This window comes from Gouania willdenowi, chromosome 11 (genome assembly GCF_900634775.1).
Source record: "Gouania willdenowi chromosome 11, fGouWil2.1, whole genome shotgun sequence".
Lineage (NCBI taxonomy): Eukaryota > Metazoa > Chordata > Actinopteri > Blenniiformes > Gobiesocidae > Gouania > Gouania willdenowi.
Genome location: NC_041054.1, coordinates 28,560,478 through 28,578,250, shown reverse-complemented (window position 1 = coordinate 28,578,250; position 17,773 = coordinate 28,560,478). Strand labels below are relative to the sequence as shown.

General features: G+C 38.2%; 1 protein-coding gene across 4 annotated transcripts in view; it reads right to left on the bottom strand.

The window, feature by feature from the left end:
- Nucleotides 1-17,773, bottom strand: part of ptprua (protein tyrosine phosphatase receptor type Ua) — a 389,498-nt gene that overhangs the window by 207,491 nt on the left and 164,234 nt on the right. The gene's annotated exons all lie outside the window — the stretch shown is intronic.

Below are 17,773 nucleotides of genomic sequence, written 5' to 3'. Positions count from 1 at the left end.
TCCCACATCATACCATGATGATCACATCATTTAATATGGTTCATTCTGTCGCTTTGTGCTGCTTTATTTGAGCATATTATAATTATTATTAGTGTAGTTTTCAGTCATTTTCTGTGTTTTTTGAGTCATGTTGTGTATGTTTCCCATTGTTTGTGTGTTTTAAGTAACATTTAGTTTATTTTTCCACTATTTTGTGCTTTTTGTTGTCATTTTGTGGTGGTCGGTGTTTTTTTGGTATAATTTTTAGAATATTTGCCCCATTTTTGTGTGTTTCTGTTATAGTTTGTGTTTTTCTTTGTGTCTTTTATTGTTGTTTTGCAGACCCCTGCCCTGAGAGAACCACAGCTGAACATCTGTCCTGGTATCATAGTCCATCAGTTCTGGTCTCTCTATGATGATTCTGATGAGCGTGTACGCTCTATCGCTGAGCTCAGCACGTTCTTCCTTTTTACTGCTGCCCTCAGTGTGAGCGCGCACTCAGTGAACGGCTCGTTATGCCTGGCTCCGTTCACGGACCGTGCGCACTCACTCACTCGGCGCATTCACCTGCAGCCACGTTGTGTAGCGCGCATCTCTGAGCGCGCATCGTCTGCTCCCCCCAGCGCGTCGGAGAGAGAGAGAGCGAGGAGCGAGAGAGAGAAGAGAGAGAGAGAGAGTGAGAGAGAGGGGACAGAGGGAGAGGAGTGCAAAAAAAAGGCCCAACTTAAGGTCCATCCATACGCACTCACACGGATGCAACCAGATAAAAAAAATAGTCGCATATGTGACCATTTTGGTTGCAGTCTCGAGCCCTGAGAGAGCATGCTGGGTAGTGTAGTGTAGTAGGGATTGTATTTGTGAGAGCTGCATTCATGGCTCTGCCTCCTGTCATTAATCACACACACACTTATTAGTCCATAATGGTAAACCAGGGAATGCTTAAACCAGAGAGATGGCTGTAACACACGCACGCACCCACACACACGCACACACACACGCACACGCACGCACACACGCACGCGCACACACACACACACGCACGCACACGCACGCACGCACACACACACACACGCACGCACGCACGCACACACGCGCACACACACACACACACACACACGCACGCACGCACACACACGCACACACGCACGCACGCACACACGCGCACACACACACACACACACGCACGCACGCACGCACACACACACACGCACGCACGCACACACACACACGCACACACACACGCACGCGCACACACACGCACGCACGCACACACACGCACACACACACACGCACGCACGCACACACACGCACACACACACACACACACACACACGCACGCACGCACGCACACACACGCACACACACGCAAAGCTCCTCCCAGCTTTTCTTCTTCTACTTTTACATTTTTAACACTTGCTCTTTCTTTGCTCATGTTTATTTAATAAATTCACAATCTGTTATTTTATTTTTAGGGAAATAAACAAGAAAAACAGCTTCAGAAGTATATGAGATACAGTATGTCATTAACACGTCATAAATGTTTTACCGTGCACAACCACAGCATTCTAGTCGACTGCCAAAACGAATAAAACTAAAACAGAATGAGTTTCAAATGAATAAATGTGATATAAATCAGTGTTTCTCAAACGGGTGAGAAACAGAGAGAGACAGAGAGAGAGAGAGACAGAGAGAGAACAAATTGTACAAATTAAAGGATTAAAAATATAGGTTTTTATGTGTATTTTTAGTTAAAAATAATAATCTATACTAAATATTACAAACAACTCACAAAACAACAATAAAAACACACAAAATAAGAGAAAAATACACTGAATTATAAAAAGAACAGACAAAAAACAACAAAAAACACAAAATGATCTTGATTAGAACATGAACTGAAAATACATCAGACGAGAAATGACTGTAAATTATAAAAACTACAGAAATCAATCTATTGAGGAGGTACTAAATACTGTTTATATCCACTTCTTTACAAATTAAGATTATTTAAAATGTGTTGTCACTCATCCATTCTATCATTATGTTCTATAGTTTTTTTTTTTCACACAATTCTGAGCAAAATGTTCATAATAGATCCACTGGTCTAAAGTACACAAGAGAGTATTGACCGATATCCAAAGTTTACAGTTTTAAAACCTCTGATACAGTATTGTGAAGCAATAAAAAACAAAACAAAAACAAGAATCACTATTTTATCAGAAAATTAAAGGAACACCGTGGACTTTTAGACCTAAAGAGTTATTTTAAATGATTCCCCAGGACAATATTCAGTGACTGACAGTATCAATGCTCTGAGCGGATTCCCTCTTGAATTACCAACTATGTAAGTTTGGAGAGATGGACCTCTTTGGCCAGGTCATGTGACCTGAAAAATTCCTGGAGAACGTATCCCTTTACGGCAGTCACATGACCACAGGCTCTGATATACTCATTGGGCTAAAAGGCCGACGCAGCGATGAGGCCAGGGAGTAGGGAGGAGCGCCACCGACCCAGCGAGTAGGGCCAAGCGCCGGGCCTCCCGCGGCAGGGAGAGGAGGATGGCGGTGGTGGCTGCTGCACCTCCAGCCGCGACGCGAGCCCAGCCCCGCTTCGTACCCCAGCCCTTAGAGCCAATCCTTATCCCAAAGTTCCAGGTCAACTACTGTCTGCAGACACAATCAAAAGACAAGGGAGGCTGGCCCCACTGACTGACTGTTGCTTTGTGCGACAGTGCTGCTGTGCGTGTGGCCACTAGGGGGCGCTTAACGTGAAAATTACAGGTCTAGCGCCCCTAGTGGCCAAAAGTTACAGTGTACCTTTAAAGGTTTTGTTATTTTTTGTTTGTTTCTCTGATGCCGACTTGTTCTGCATCACATATTAGCACTTATACACTAACATCAGACGTACAGAGAAACCTTCAATAGATCAGAAACTGACATTTAAACATGATATGAAACTAAACAGAACCCCAACAGAAAAAGGTATAGATAACTAATATATATATTTCAAAGTCTTGGTCTGCTTTGGGTAAAAAGTAAAAAAAAAAAAAAAAAAAAATCTAAACACGTAAAAAAAAAAAAAGTCAAAAAAGAGAGAAATAAGTGAAAAAAATAGGGAAAATAAGAGAATACATTGGAAAAATATTTCTAAAAGGGCAGAATTTAAAAAAAAAAGAATTTCAAACTATTACATAGGGCCCTAAATACCCACAGATCTCAGGCTGTAAGGGTAACTTTTAATGATTTCCAGGAAGTACTTTATTTCAAAGTATTGTTCTGCTCTGGGTACATTTGATCATTTGTTGCTTTCAAATTTTACTGGTAAGGAAGTGTTAGAAAGGTGGAAATGATGTCATTGTGGTCGTACGCGCACACACACACACACACACACACACACCTCCATCTCCACCTCCAAACACCTCCACGCCTGCTGCAACTGCTCTGATTCTGATGCGTGCGTGCGTTCGTGTGTGTGTGTGTGTGTGTGTGTGTGTGTGTTCCATTGGGCGATGGTGAAGGTAAATTGCTTTTTCTTGAGCTGTGAGAACTGCAGCCCCTCATTGTTGGAGGGCAAGTCTCCAACTTTCCCTCTGACAGTGTTTGGATGGGAGGTGTGCAGGTGGAGGCTACAATGTCTCTTTCTCCTGACATTGTTCTTTGTGCTCCACCAAATATAGACGTTAGATTGTTTCTCATCACAGAAGGCAGTGCTGTCAGGTTGCTTCTGCTCAAGCTCCCAAACAGGTCAATAAAACCACAAACTCATCTTTTTCTATTGGACACTTATCTTTACCATCATTTACTTCTGCCTCACACTGTCACGTACACTAAACGTGGACAAGTGGCGGCCAGGGGACCAAATGCAGCCCTAATTTTTGGTGGCCCTCAAAGTATTTAAAGGAAAAAAAAACGAAAAATGACTCCAAACACTTAAAATGACTCAATACACAGAAAATAATAAAATGAGAGCCGGAACACACAGAAATTACAGTAAATAATACAAAATGACTGCAAAAAATACACAAAATTACTCATAACACACACTAAAACAGCAAAAACACAGAATGATGACAGAAAACACATTAAACAACAACAAAAACACAAAATCACTCAAACAAACAAAATGAAGACAAAAATACACAAAATAAACCTTTGTTGTTGTAATCTGCACATGCAATGATTGGCTTCACGTCAGGGGTGGTTTGTGCTAAAATGAGCAACGAGCAAAATAAGAGAAGAAAAGAGGCAAAATAAGAGGAAAAACGTTACATTATCCAAGTCTAGTAAGAAACCCTTCAAGCTTATTTAAATATGAATCAAAAACATTGTCAAGCTTTGCTTAAAGTGTTAATTACATTATTTTTATCCACAGGCTTTAGGTTCAATGCCCTTTTACATTTAGAAATTATCATGATTTACATTCACAAATTCGTCAAAAGTGGAAAACGTGGCTGAAAGTGAGTTTATGTGGTTGATGCAGTAATTACAAGTTTGATAAAAGCTCATGAAGATAATACATCAGTGATAAGCTTACTATCGTGCAGGGAAACCACACACACACACACACACACACACACACACAGTATAACGACATATAAACCATAAAAAAACCAGGCCCAATGCAGAGGAATTCCAGATAAATCCATCAAAGCTGATAAAGCTCCATCCATTCTGTCCGTGACCTTGCCCAAGGGCAGAGGGAGCACGCATTAGGAGATTAGGGCACAGCCTCCGCTCCCTGAAACCATATCAGAATGCAGGGTGCACACCTGAGACGTAGGTCTGTGGCTTCTTTCAAAAAAACTAAAGAAGCAAAAGGAAAGTGTGGAGATTTGATCTATAAAATTTCACCCCATCACTTTCTCTGTTTGCCTGTTTCAGGTTCCATTAATAACGCGTTGTCTAACACTGGAGAATGTCATTCTGTGCCATCACTGCCTCTGAACACCAGTTAGAGCTCTGCTTTCCTGCTAATGCTAATGCTAATGTGTGATTATAGATTCATTTCCCATTCACATTTACTTCTTCCTTATATTAATCCATGTCTAGTGGCTCTAATTTACCATTTCAAAATCTTACCATCCATGCATGTGTGGGTATATTGCAGGTCGTCTTCTGATCCAGAGGTTGAGGGTTCGATCCCAGGCCATATATGTCTACGTAACCATGCACTGACATCCCTATCCCACCACTGTTGACTCTGACTCCACATCCAGTCAGTCACGCTGTAAAGATGTAACAGCAAACGTCTAGAGTGATAAACCTGGCTCTCTTGTTTTTCACTCTCCTTAAAGTTATGAAGTGTTGACTTCTGTTGGAAAGAACATTTCTCAGCGTGACACACAGTCCTACACTGGACGCCTCCATATTTACTAACGTAAACACCGTGGGGTCATGGGTCACCTTCATTCTCCAAACTGATTGAAGACACATTTATAGGGGAAGTATTATTAAAAAATCACTTTATAATGGTTCTACTACAGTGATATACATTCATTTAGCCTCATTCAGAGAGACAAAGACAAAAAAGTTCTGTTTCCTCCCTCCCTTGTTATTCCACATTCTGTAAAAAGTCAGTTACAAATAGGACAGTTGGATTTTTCCCCCAATATTACATCATGAGGTGGAAACTCCTCCTCCTGACAATCCTGGCTCCTCCTACCCTATAAGAATGTGAACTCCCTCTCAAACTACCTCACAGCTAAAACAATCATTGTGGTCTAATATAGAATATACATTATACTTTATTATCATATATGTAAAGCTACATACACTAAATGTGTTCTCTGTATTTAACCCCTCCCTGAGGAGCAGTGGGCAGCCATGGTGTAGCACCCAGGGAGCAGTTAGGGTTAATATAAGGGACTGATCAACATCCCACAATGATGGACCAGTGAGATTAGAACCAGTGAGTCTATGATTACAGGCCTGCTCCCTTAACCACTAGTCCCTTTATCTACAGATATATTAACCTTCAGTATAAACTATGGAGATAATCCAGTATATAGATAATCGAGTATATAGATAATCCACTATATAGATAATCCACAATATAGATAATCCACTATATAGATAATCCAGTATATAGATAATCCACTATATAGATAATCCAGTATATAGATAATCCAGTATATAGATAATCCACTATATAGATAATCCACTATATAGAAAATCCAGTATATAGATAATCCACTATATAGATAATCCAGTATATAGATAATCCAGTATATAGATAATCCACTAAATAGATAATCCAGTATATAGATAATCCACTATATAGATAATCCAGTATATAGATAATCCAGTATATAGATAATCCACTATATAGATAATCCACTATATAGATAATCCAGTATATAGATAATCCACTATATAGATAATCCAGTATATAGATAATCCACTATATAGATAATCCAGTATATAGATAATCCAGTATATAGATAATCCACTATATAGATAATCCAGTATATAGATAATCCACTATATAGATAATCCACTATATAGATAATCCAGTATATAGATAATCCACTATATAGATAATCCAGTATATAGATAATCCACTATATAGATAATCCAGTATATAGATAATCCACTATATAGATAATCCAGTATATAGATAATCCAGTATATAGATAATCCAGTATATAGATAATCCAGTATATAGATAATCCACTATATAGATAATCCAGTATATAGATAATCCAGTATATAGATAATCCACTATATAGATAATCCAGTATATAGATAATCCACTATATAGATAATCCAGTATACAGATAATCCAGTATACAGATAATCCAGTATACAGATAATCCAGTATATAGATAATCCAGTATACAGATAATCCAGTATACAGATAATCCAGTATATAGATAATCCGATGCACAGTGTGGCCGCTGACAATCAATTCAGAATCAGAATCAGAAATGTTTTTAATGGCCATGTACAGTTTTAAGGACAGTACAAGGAATTTGTCTTGGTAGTTGGTGCACAAAACAAACAACAACAAAAAAAAATAAAGAAAAAAAACAAAGAACAACCCAGCAACAATAATAATAATAATAATAATAATAATAATAATAATAATAATAATAATAATAATAATAATGATAAATATAAAGGATGAGGGATAAATAAAGGATAGATAGAGAATAAAGCATAAATAGGATAAATATAAATACATATATTTATATATATATATATATATATATATATATATATATATATATATATATACAGTGCAGCAGATAATGTCATTATGGAGGTGGTGACCGGGTGTGGGGGGGGGGGGGGGGTTCAGTGGGTGATTTGGGGTGTGTTCATGTGGATGGTGGCAGAGGGAAAGAAAACGACATAGCAGCTTAACACGGTGAGTGTTTGAAACAGCTGACTGACTCTGCTGCTGATGTGATAAACACACACGTTGAGCAGCCTTTGTTGGACTCACAATCACAATAGCCTCCTAAATATCCATGTGTTTTACTGTAATGTGCAGTTTTTTGGCTGAAAACAATAAAAAGAGTGTGTGGATAGCAAAAGAAAATTGCTGTGGTGATCAGCTGTGGCGTGTACTCAGCATCTATAGACACGCCCACTCATGCATATGCATGAACACCCTAAAAACTGTTTTTAGGGGTGCTCTGACAGTGACTTTCCAGAGGCTAAAACTCCAGAAAACAGGTGAGTTTGGGAAAATAAAGCTAAAATACTATGTTGCGGTTCTTAGAACAGGTGGGTGAAAAATAGCATAATACTGGACCTTTAATGTAATATTATATTATTAAATGTCTGTCGTCCAATCAAATCACTTGGTCAGAACTAACTGTTGTATAAACAATGATAACAAAACCAACACAAAGCCTTGGTTGTTTCTTCATAATGGAATTTCCACTTGTTTTTCTAACATTGGCTTTTCCGTTTCGAGAAGTAAATGTTTTCCTGTTTTCTGCGATCGTGGACAGACGGAAGGCCTCGATGTGTTTAGAATTTTAAAGCTTTTTCCTTGCGATGTTGCAACCTGTGACCTGAGATGATGTCTGACAGAAAAAGCAGCAAAGTGCAGCCGGCGGGGCTGATTTGGGAGGCACAGATTGGCCGAGCTGTTTGCTCATGGTCCCGTCTCTGGCTGTGAGTGTGTGTGATCTGTCTGCTGAGGAGGAAATGGTTGGAAGGGGAGCTCGTGTTTACCAGAGCCAAAAGGCAATGCAGATTTTGCCATTTACAAAGTGACTCAGTGCTCGCGGCGGGCAAATGGGAAATCTGCAAACCAGCAGCAGCTGGTCATGAATGTGGCACCGACGGCGCCGAAGAATGTCCCACAAACAATAGGAGAAAGGAAGGCTGTAGCTAATGAACTCCCCAGGTGAGAATCAAGAACTGGGCAAACAACCCGTAGCCTGCTGACAGCTACACAGCCATTACTGTGTCTACACACACACGTTTCACACACACACAAACGTTTCACACATTACCACCACACGCTTGCTGGGAACAACCAACGAGCTACAATTTATTTACCTTTGAAATCAAACTGACATGAACCCATTGACTGTTCCATCACAACATCTACGACTAAAGCACACACACACCAACACACACATGTAGGTTTGTAGACCTATCAATGTAAAACATGACAGATCATCATTTGGGGTTTTATTAAAACTCAATATTTAGCAGACGAGCTATGAACTTGTTTGTAAATGATGTGAGCATTGACACAGGAAACAACAATGACTTTAGTCTGTTTGTTGTCTTTTTGTATATTTATCATTTTGTGCATTTTTGTGTTTGTTTTGTGTGTGTGTATATTCTATGCATATTGTGTATTTGTGTTGTCATTTTGTGTTTGTTTCTCTTTATTTTCCTGGTATTCTCGTGTATCATGTATATTTGTAGTTGTCTAAAGTTAAAATACATTTGTGTTGTCCTTTTGTGCAATTCTCATCTTTTTACTCACATTTTCTATATTTTTGGTGGTATTTTATGTATTTCTGCTGTTGATTTGAATATTTATGTCTCATCTTGTGTGTTTTTGTATTTGTCTTGTGTGTTATTGGAGTCATCATATGCACATTTTGGCTATTATGTGTATTAATGTTGTCATTGTGTGTTTCTAAGTCATTTTTGTTCTTGTTTCTCTAGAATAGAGTTGTGGGCGTCCTTGGCTCTGTAGAGAGAAAGTGGCTGGTCTAATAATCGACACATTGCCAGTTTGAAGATTACCTGCTACTGTACGACAGCTGTGCAACTAAAGAAAAAATAAATGGTTTCTGCAAAATCCTTAGCGTGTGTAGAAAGGTGCTAAAAAATAGTCCAACCATTATTATTATTATAATAGATATGATATGGCCTCGCTCACAGGCGAGTTAAAGACAAGTCATTAAAAATGAATTACAGGAAAAGGCCACCAGATTCCCAGCCTGAAAAGAAAGTTCAACAGTAATAAAGTAGCTGAACAAATTAGCAAAAAAAAGGGAAGGTAGAGATTTATTAGCTTTGTCTTGCTAGCACTTAATCGTAGCCTTGATCTCGTCGAACTTAACACTGTATCACAAACATTTGGTTTGGTAGTGAGTAACCACATAATATATTTAGTACAGTATTCTACAATTGAATAAATATTATATACTATATATCGGAGATTTTAGATGCAATCCGATATTCGTTTTCTGGCTGATATCTGACCGATATCCGATACCAATATCGAAAGATGCTAAGAAAAAAGGTCCGCACAACTACGTGTTTAGCTCCCAATTTCAGTTTTATTTTACACCAATGATTTACACACGTGACGTTTCGAGCTGGTCAGCTCGAAACGTCACGTTTTTGGTGTAAAATAAAACTGAAATTGGGAGCTAAACACGCAGTTGTGCAGACCTTTTTTCTTAGCATGGGTGGTAATCAAGCCAAAAAATGATGTGTACTGCCTTTTGAGTGGTTTCTGAAGTCCTTTTAAAAATGTTTTTATAGTCATTTTGTGTTTAAGTGGTTGTTTAGTGTGTCGTTGTACTTTTGTTGACATTTTCACTAGTTTTTTCGTAGGGAACACCATGGGCCAGTGAAGCTTGCAGCAGGGTTTGTTTCGGCGTAGTCTGACACACTCCTTGTGCTGCACTTTATGGTGAGTTTGTTGTGCTCAAAGCCTCGAACCTTTAGTTGAAACGGGTTTTCAACATTCCATACAAAGTACACTTTGCTGCTGGTCATGTGACTCTCTGAAGCCAAACCATTTCCAAATGATTGAACCAATATCCTTTTATTACTGACCAACTTTTTGGTGGCGGACTCTGTGTGTTGTCGCTGCTGAGGTCAGTGAGTGGAGGTGTTTCGTCAGCGCTAGGGAGGCGGAGCATAGTGGCTGTGTGTGTGAGTCATGGACACGGGAGAGAGAGAGAGGAGAAATATGTGCGGACTTGCAGCCAATGGAAATAAATATAATGCTATTTTAACGTAAAATTAACTATATTGCTATAAACAATACTGTCCCGTGTGATATCTTGCTTATAAATATATCAATATAAATTAAAAAATCGATATATCGCCCAGCATAAGAAGAAGATAGAGAAAAAAACCTTACAGTAGGAAAACATGGAGCTTAAGTCTGAATGTCATTTATGTTTTTTCACGGAGATTACTAGAACACACCCTGGCGGAGGTCCCTCCTCAATATCTAAGCTTTAGTCTGTTGTAGTGGCCAACTGTTCCCTAAAGGTGGCAGCAGCGCAGCTTTAGAAGTGAGATTAGCCATTGATGCTACATTAGCTAAAGAGGAAGAAGCAGGAACGAGTGAGATTATGGCGCTATGAAGTGATATTGTGACGTATCCAGCAGCTCACAGCTCCACATACTAACACAGAACATGTGTGGACCTGAGTGGATTATTGATAATGTTGCAATCGTGAGATAAAACCATCAACTAACCGAGCTAAACGGGTCATCTCTGCGTGTCGGGAGGAAGAGGAAGATACGTCTGTGTGATCGGGGGGGGGGGGGGGGGGGGGGGGGGGGGCTGTTTTTCTCATCTTTTTGCTCTGAAACTGGCGATTTGTGTAAAACTTGCTCTATTCAACGGAATAACTAAACAAGCCAGAAACATTTTTTTTTCTGATGAAAATAGCGACTTTAATCTTTGAGAATCTGGTGTCAGATTTCAGATAGTCATAGTGGAAAATATTCTGTGGGTCTTTAAAAATCAGTCAAATGCTCAAAAACGGCTAACACTGAGGGGGGTAGAAATTCTGAAAACGGCTGGCACTGAGTGAGTTAATGTTTTCACTACTGTGAGAACGTAACCTGAGACGCTGAAGTTTTTTATTCCATCTCCATCATTTGAGTGATAAATACGTTCACCAATCAGAAATGCAGAGAACCGCCTTCCCGGGCTGTTGGCCAATCAGAGATGGTTACAAGACACAAGCTTGTATGCGCTACAGCGAGTCTCAGTTACCCCTCAGTTGAATGCGTTAACAACAACTACACTAGGACCCTATAAAATTCCTTATTCGTCAACGGAATCACAGCATTGACCAATGAAAAAGGAATCTACGCGGAATAGACAGAATTGGGTTGAAACGCCATCACCGTGAGAAAAATCAGTTTTTTTTTTATTGGGAAATGTTTTGGGGAGGGCTTATTAGTGTGCACCGCCCACCCCCATCCCGTCCTGGCTGCTTCAAACATGGTCTAAATCACACTAAACCCCATCTAAACTATGCAAATCATCACTGACTCCTAAATACAGAGCCACCAGTGCCTGTTTAACTTTATTGTGTCTGTGGAGCTCCGTCTGTTTCTCATGTAGCGCTGCTGTGCGCCGTGAAAACATGAGTCAGCTTTAATCAGCTTCACCTGCTCAGAGCGTTTAAACATCTAATCAGAGCTGATGTCATTAGGATCATTTAAATTAGGTTGATTTAAATGAAGTTGATGAAAACGTAATCAATAAACCTGATCAGATTCAATAAACCATTGATCCCTAAGGGGGAATTGGGTGACAAGCTGCTCTCATACATATGACATATAAATAATAAAAAAGGAGCAGAACAATCCATGTCAGTACAACTTACATCTATCTTTTACTATCTTACTCATTAGTTTAAATTACGTTTTTATTTTTGACATACATTTTTGTTTAATTGTAGTTTTCGTTTTATTCGTATACATTTAGTTTCCCCACACTACAACTTAGATCTTCCTTTTAATTGTATCTTACTTAATTTTTGACATACATTTTTGTTTAATTATGAGTTTTTTATTTATTAGTATTCATTTGTTTCCACACATAAGTTAAAAACTCATTTCTGAAAAAAATTATTAATATTTCTAAAATAAAAAACTGAATTTTAAAAAAATAGATGTGGAAAACAGAATTAGGAAGAAAAATTAACACATATGCATTTTAAAGTATAAAATATTTTTTAAAAATTGTAAATTGAATCGAAATTGCATTATCTGTCAGAAAAGACGAAAAATGTGCAGCCCTAATGGAGCTTTTGCTGTCCGTGCAGATGAGATTCTGGCTTTTCCACATAAATAAATGTGGACCTTGGCTAAGCCCTAAACACTAGCCCTAAGTCAAGCCTGAATGTGTGAGGGCTGTCAGAGACGTGAGTGGATGGAGTGGACTCTCAGGCTGGAAGAAGAGAGTCTTCTCAGGGGCTAAAAATCAATAGTACATTAGTAACAACGTGTGGGTTGGCTATCCTCCTCCTCTCTAACTCTGCTGGCAGCTTCCTGCCCCTCCGCTGCCCCTCCAAACATCCCACCCTCCTTCAGCTGCTCCATCTAACTCCTGTGATCTAGTGTTTGTTTCATCTCAGCCTCCCTCAGGCTTTTTGGGGAGCAGCTTTGCTCTCTGCGCTCTATTCCTCACCCCCTGTTTCTTCTGCTTTCTTCTGGTCAGTTTGTAAGCAGAACATGACGTTTCAAAGATCTTGCATAAGATTATGGATCAGGTGGACTAACAGCCTGGAGTTTCATCTCACACAAAAAAAAACTTTGCAGATATTCCACAAAAATAAATATTACAGCAACGACTTTGAACTCAAATATAGACATGATTATCATCATTATTATTTCAAAACTGAGATCAAAATCAAGTCGGTGTTAAAAACCTCTTGTGGATAAAATGTATCACTTTCCATTTTTTATCAGTCTCTCCTTTGGTGGTGCAGCTGTAATGCCTCCATATTAACGTAGATATCAGGGCAAATACAGCCTCCTTCCATTTAGAAATTATTAGTTTACCTTTTTTACTAGTTACTAGGGCTGGAACTTTAACACAATTCAATTAATTAATTACAGAAAAATAACGCACTAAAAAAAGAAAATTAAGACAGTTAATCACTTTTTTTGCCCTCCAAACAGCGTAGAACCTTTTTCATTGCACAAGTTCCCAGTATACCCATAATAGCGATGCACAGACCACACCACAAGAAACAGGAGAACCTGAGGAGAAGTCGTTGCTGTGTTTGACTGACGTTAATTTTAGTTTAAACAAAAACACTGGATGGAAAACTAAAGCTCAGTTGTGTGATAATTGTGTAAGAAAGAGTTTGTGGATCAGTGAAGCTATGCTAGCCTCAGCTAGCACCTCAATGCTAAACATGTAGCAGCTAGAACCTAAATGCTAAACATGTAGCAGCTAGAACCTAAATGCTAAAAATGTAGCAGCTAGCATCTCACTGCTAAACATGTAGCAGCTAGTACCTAAATGCTAAACATGTAGTAGCTAACACCTCAATGCTAAACATATAGCAGCTAACACCTCAATGCTAAACATATAGCAGCTAGCACCTCAATGCTAAACATGTAGCAGCTAGTACCTAAATGCTAAACATGTAGTAGCTAACACCTCAATGCTAAACATATAGCAGCTAACACCTCAATGCTAAACATATAGCAGCTAGCACCTCAATGCTAAACATGTAGCAGCTAGCACCTCTAGAATCAATGGAAATATAGGTTTTATTATTTTTCAAACAAATGTTAACTGTATATGTGTAAAAATGTAACATGGTTCACCAGTTTTATGTCAGAATAGGATTTTCCAGGCAATTACAAAGTCAATTAACTATACTCAATTACAATTTAATTATGATTACGACAGCAACAGATTATATATATATATTACAATTATAATTACACCATAATTGTATTTAATTATCAATTATACAATTACAATTTTAATTGACATTAACCCTGCTGGTTGCTATTATTATTTTATCTCATTGTTCTAAATTAATCCATATCATCCATAAATCCAGTCAGCAACAACGAATGGTTAAAACTAATCGTTACACCCCTAATAAACAGTAGTAATCAATGAACTGGTTAATTAATTGGGATGTTTTTCAGTTATTTCTCCCACTGATGTAGAAATGTCTAATATCGTGTGTTTTGTCTAAAGCTTATAAATGTATTGTCTTGATGTAAATCCTAGCGTTTCTCTCATAGATCTATATCTATAGATGCTGTGAAACCACCCTGTGATTAAGAACAACAGCCAGTGTTTCCTGAGCTAAAGATGAAGATGATGGTCTGATAGAGAGATACCCTGAGATACCCTGAGCCCTATTTTCATCTCCTCACATGTCACAGAGAGCTTAGCAGAGCAGACCTGATCAGGACCAAATACTGCAGGACTCACTATCTACCTCAGACACCTCTACACGCTTGAAGGGGCCGTGAGATAAGGAGCCCTATCTTTAACGGTCCTGCTGGGGGCCAGAGGCTCATGTGGAAACAGTGAAGTGCATCAGGAAGGAGAGATGCCAACATCTGGTCTGGATTAACTTAGAGATACAAAGTCCTCACCACGGTTTCAGAGAAGGGGGAGGGGTCAACCCATTACTGGGTTCACCTCAGGAAATCATCACAAGTATCCTTTAGAGATGGACAATTCTTATCACAGCATGTGATTACATCTGATCTGAGGGTCACGTTATCAACATTCATGTCAGCATTAGAATAAAGACCAATCTGAGCATTAAAGGTATTGTGGAGGATGTTATTTTGGCTTCAGATTCCAGGTGGACCATCAAGACCATTGGTCCTCCTAATTATCAATCATTCTGACGTAAGGACGTTGTACGTGCTCATCCCTAGCTAGTTCTAACTTGCTGCACACGCACACTACGGTGTCGGCCATTCATTGAAGCTCACCGTTCTCACCAGGAGCAAATCTTCTTTTGGAAAGTAAACTTGTATGAGTGATGCCAACACCAACTTATAAACAGAGCTGCGCACGAGGAAAACTGGGCTCGTGCACGCTTTCTCGCACTCCCTAAATAGGCGTTCCCTCGCGGGAACAGGTGAAGTGTTGTGCATGTGCATTTTTTCAAAAGGTGGAGAGGGCGTTTCTGTTCTAAACTTTGTGAAAATCCTCCTCTATACCATTGACATAGGAAACGAGAAAGAGTTTGTGTTTTTGTTGTTGTTTTGTAGGCTTTTGTCTGTCATTTGTTTTGTATATTTTGGTTTTTGTTTTGTGTATTTTTGGTGTCATTTAGTAGATTTTGTCATTCTACATATTTTTTCTGTGATTTTGTACAATTTTCTTTCACTTTGAGAGCGCCTAGTGTTTTAAGATGATGGATAATTGGTGCCGTTTCTTGTAATTTTGTGTGTTGTTGGAGTCATTCTGCATATTTTTATTGTCATTTGTATAGTACAATATTACCTGCAGCACTTGTATACAGTATATGTATATATCTATACTTTATCCTTTATATTTATCATTATTAATATTATTATTTTTGGTTTGTTTTTTGTTCTTTTTCTGTTCTTCGCACCAACTGTCATGTTAAATACCTTGTGCTGTTTTTAAACTGTGCTTGGAAAAAAAAACCTTTGATTCTGATTATTGTTGTCTGTGAGTTTCTTTCTCCCATTTTATGTATATTGTTGTTTTGTGTGCATTTAGTTTATATATATATATATATATATATATATATATATATATATATATATATATATATATATATATTCAGTTGCTTTTATGCACATTTGTTGTCCTTTTGTGTGTTTTTCTTGTCATTTAACATATTCCTCTGCTCTTCTCTGTGTTTTGAAACCATTTTATATATTTGCATTGTTTTGTGATTTTTTTTTTGGTGCTTCTTTGAATATTTTCCTTAATTTTTTTATATGTTTCTTTCAAATTGTGAGCACATGTTGTTTTGACTTTTTTCGATTATTGGTGCTTTTTCTTGTCATTTTGTATGTTTTTGGAGTCATTTTGCATATTTATATTTTCATTTTGTGTATTTTATCCCTGTTAGTGTATTTTGTTGTGTGTTTGCTGTTACATGTTATTGTGCCTTTATTATTATTTATATAAAACATATTAAACACTAATAATAATGATAAGGTGCACCATCACTAACAAATCAGAAATAGAAAAGCATTAAGAAGTGTTTTTACTGTCATTTTGAGTATTTTTGATGTCGTTTTGTGTGTTTTTGGCATCAGTTTGTCTTTCATTTTGTATATTTTTGTTTGTTTTATTTGCATTCTCTATGTTTGTCTCTCATTTTATGTATTTTCTGTGTGTTTTTAGTGTTTTCATGCATCTGTGATATCATTTAGTAAATCTTTTTTAATCTTTTTGATTGTTTTACTTTTACTTTGAGTATTTTTCACTCATTTAATGTGTTTTTGTTGAGGATTATTGTGTTTTTGGTGTTTATGTGTATTTGATATTCTTTTGTCTTTTTATGAATGTTGTCACTTTCAATGTGTTTACTTATGCCGGCTGCACAAAATAAATATATAAATAAATAAATGTAACTGAGGGAATAGATACAGTGATAAAAACACAGACGTAGAGTAAATAACATTTGTGTTATATTTGTTTGCAACATTGCAAAAAAAAAAAAAAAAATTAAATATAAAGGACAAAAGAAGGGATCTTTCTTTTCACACATATGTTGACAGTAGGAGGTGCTCTAATGCTGTCCCACACCCTTCCCTGATCCCTGATCCCCCCCCACCCACCCACCCACCAACAATGAAGCCTAAAGTGGCTTTAATACCAGGCCAGACAAAAGCACGGCTGGATTAGAAAAGCAGGTCTTTTAAATGTGAAACGTGTGAGTGAAAAGCAGGCGGTTAACGGATGAGAGGCCTCCCATAAATACATCCCTTTGGGGAAGGAAGGGAGTAACGGACTAACGGCTTAACGTAGCGCACACAATGCCCATTCAAAATCACCCACGCTTTCACCCCATTGGCTGCCAGAAAACCGGCCAATGGCTGCGCTGCGGGATTTCAAATGGGCCAAACAAAAAGCAGCCACTGCTCCTGAGTTTATCTGGCACCGGGGGGCCCATTCAGGAGACCATTCTCCGCCCCGTTGGATGGAAAGATGTTCGTAATCTGTGCAGATCTTCATTCATATCCTGCGTGGCTGCACTTTTAATGCTACAGCTTTCAGCTAAAAGCCTTGGAAATTGAAATCAATGGCAATAAATCAGCATAATAAGCATCTCGGCCTGAAGTCGGAGAGAAAAGCTCGAGCTGTTTTCAAATTTATCATTTGACATTTATGAGCAGAACTCTTATTAATCCTGGGATGTGCCAACGCTGACAGAGTGGCTAACAATCACGTCCATCAGTGTTCATAGAGAGACTCAACGCATTCACAATTACACGTCTCTAATGATGAGTCCCTGGACTGACAAAGTCCTTCTCATTACTTTATTCACTGTAAATAAGAACAAAGCTGTGCACTATTATACAGAAGCATTGGACAAAATTAATACAGTCTGACAACTGCTTACGTTAAATTCAATGTG